The sequence below is a fragment of the Hibiscus syriacus genome, unplaced genomic scaffold (genome assembly GCF_006381635.1).
Source record: "Hibiscus syriacus cultivar Baekdansim isolate YM2019G1 unplaced genomic scaffold, ASM638163v2 tig00110895_pilon, whole genome shotgun sequence".
In the NCBI taxonomy this organism is placed as follows: Eukaryota; Viridiplantae; Streptophyta; class Magnoliopsida; order Malvales; family Malvaceae; genus Hibiscus; species Hibiscus syriacus.
This window is the reverse complement of record NW_024062903.1, coordinates 2,784,675-2,787,482: the sequence shown is the minus strand read 5'-3', so window position 1 is coordinate 2,787,482 and position 2,808 is coordinate 2,784,675. Positions and strand designations below refer to the sequence as shown.

The window sequence follows — 2,808 nt, the reverse complement described above, 5'->3', positions numbered from 1 at the left end:
GTAACCCCCACTACGAGACTTTCTTTATAAGGATGATGATGTTCACTTCGCTTACTCCGCTCTGTCCTTACCGGTATTTTATGAGTCATACCTAACAATATGTACACAAAACACCCTAGGAAGTACACTCACCTTAACTAAACTATCTAATTACACTCGAATGGTGCATAAAACGCAATCAAACATAAAATTAGTCCAGCTCAAAATTATATTACAAAGACTAATATTTAACCCAAAAATTGAGACATAAATTCTAACTTCCTTGTCCTTTTTCTTCTAGGTTAAAGAATAACCAAACCCTAGCTTGAATCCTCCATCTTCAACATTTCCAACTTGAAAATCAAAAGTCAAAATAAAATAAACAACCAGAAATTAAATAATATGATCGAGAAAAATGGGTTGATAAGTCTCATGCCAACTTAAAAAAGTGGTTTCAATTAACTCGAATTTAAGATCTAAAATTATCTGAATTTGAAATAATTTAATTAAATAACTAAAAAATCTAAAAGTACTCAACCGATGCAAATCCAAATTAAGTAAAAATAAATCAGCTCCCTCATTTCACATGTCTAAATTGAGTTATTATGCAATCGTCTTCTTGTAAGAATACCACCTAGCAACCATAACATAAACACCCATATTGATCACACTCAACACAGCCAAAAGCCAGAAGAAATATGGAGATGCCCATAGTTCAAGTTATCTGGTATCCACCCAGGATTACCATCCCTGGTGCTTAAATCTGCCACTATATTAACAAGGAATGTGCTCAAATAGTTCCCTAATGCAGCTGTTGATAGGGAAAGGGCAGAGCACAGGCTTCTCATGGCATCTGGAGCTTCTTCATAAAAGAACTCCAACTGCCCAATGAACGTAAAACTTCCGCACAGCCTATTATGAAGTATTGTGGAACCTGGAAAAAGATCGAGATCGGCATATGCTTCAGTTCATAATAGTTGTGCTTCTTCACTGCACGGAGTCTAACGAGCTCCAACGTGCCTGCAGATATCATGGCAAAGATTGAGATGATGAGGCCGATTGCTATACGTTGAAGTTGAGTGAATCCATTTTTATGGCCGGTATACTTTCGTGCTAATGGAACAATGAGACGGTCGTAGACTGGAACCCAGAAGATGACGCTGATTGTATCGAAGAGAGACAGTGATGCTGAAGGTATCTCAAATGATCCTCCCATGTGAAGGTCCATAGTGTTGCCTTGCAGCACAAATAATGTGCCCATTTGACTGTATGCAGTTGAAAATATAATGCCTGTTGCCCATATAGGAAGTAATCTTATGATGGATTTAAGTTCTTCAACTTGTGTCACAGTGCAAAGCCTCCATGGATTTATAGAACCTTTGATTTGATCATATGATGACACCACAGCTGCCTTGTCAAAGAAACTATGGTGCATACATTAATAAAAGCAATTAGTCAAATTAGAACAGTGTGTTGAGTCTTAATCAGTTAATTCCAAGATTGTTTTATGTACCTTAACTGCTTTGTATGATCAAGGTTTCGGCTTCCTCTGACCGTAGATTCCTCGTCTGTAGTCTCGTATAAAAAAGACTTGTCATCGGGTACTTCAACTCGAACTTTCCTGAAGGAAGCAACAATAACTTGGCAGATTCGAGCAAGGGGACTCCCTCCTGGTCTCTGGTTTCTATACAACCTTGTACCTGAAAAGAAACTTGCAACAGCAATAGCCATAGCAACTGCCGGAATGCCAAACCCCCAAGCCCATCCTACGTTGGTTTATCCAGACAAGAACCGAAGAAGCTACAAGGGCACCGATATTAATCGAAAAATAGAACCAATTGAAGATGAACTCTTCTTTTTCTTTTCAGTCTCATCGGAATCGTCAAACTGATCGGCACCGAAGGATGAAACACAGGGCTTAATCCCTCCAGTACCAAGGGCTATCAAGTATAGCCCAAGAAAAAACACACCAGTTTGCAGTCGTGTAGGATGGTAAACGTTGTTCTCGTCGCATGTCGGTTTTAGGCCATGAATAGATGCTGACAATGTTAGTATTGTCATGCCCTGCAACGGAGTTACACAACATAAAGAAAATCTGATCAATCTGAATGGTACCAACCTATATATAACCAAATTGAACTTACAAAAACATAGATGATGGAGAAACTAGCGATCGTCCAGTATCGTCCCAAATACGCATCGGCTAGGAACGCTCCAATTAGCGGCATGACATAGCATGTTCCCGACCAATTCATGACATTACTAACGGCTGCAACATTTCGTTGATTGAGTTGGAATTTCAGATAGTTAACCAGGTTTGTGTTAATCCCATAGTAAGCCAATCTTTCACAGCATTCATTTCCTATAGCATATGCATCAAATGTTTGCCAAGGATCATTAAACCAGACAGTGGAACATATATAGAACTTATATCAGACAAATAATGTGCACTTGAGATATAGAATACCAAGGATGTAAGGGCATGCTTTCCATGTCCCGGTCTTGTTCTTGATGGCCGGTTTGTTTCGGAAGTTGGTCGTTCCATCCTTGGTATAGATATCTTCTTCTGCCATTACAATTCTTAAACCTCAAGGATTCAATGAACAGAAGGAACAGTATGATACTCAAAACTTAAAAGATTAATGCAGCAAGTTTTTAAATATAGTAATGGAAGTGCTTTGAGGTAAGCCAGGCTGTTAGCTCATTGACATTCATTTTTTGGGGCAACTTTCGGCACACAGTTCGATCCGGCATCGTTAAATGGTTGGTGAAATTGAAGCAGGTGTCGTTTTCATGATTGGTGCAGTTCACTGTGATATGTAGAAGATG

At 39.0% G+C, this 2,808-nt stretch overlaps 1 pseudogene; it reads right to left on the bottom strand.

Moving 5' to 3' along the window:
• Nucleotides 1–582: 582 nt before the first annotated feature.
• On the bottom strand, nt 583–2,556 carry LOC120145954 (annotated as a pseudogene).
• Between the last annotated feature and the right edge of the window lie 252 nt (nt 2,557–2,808).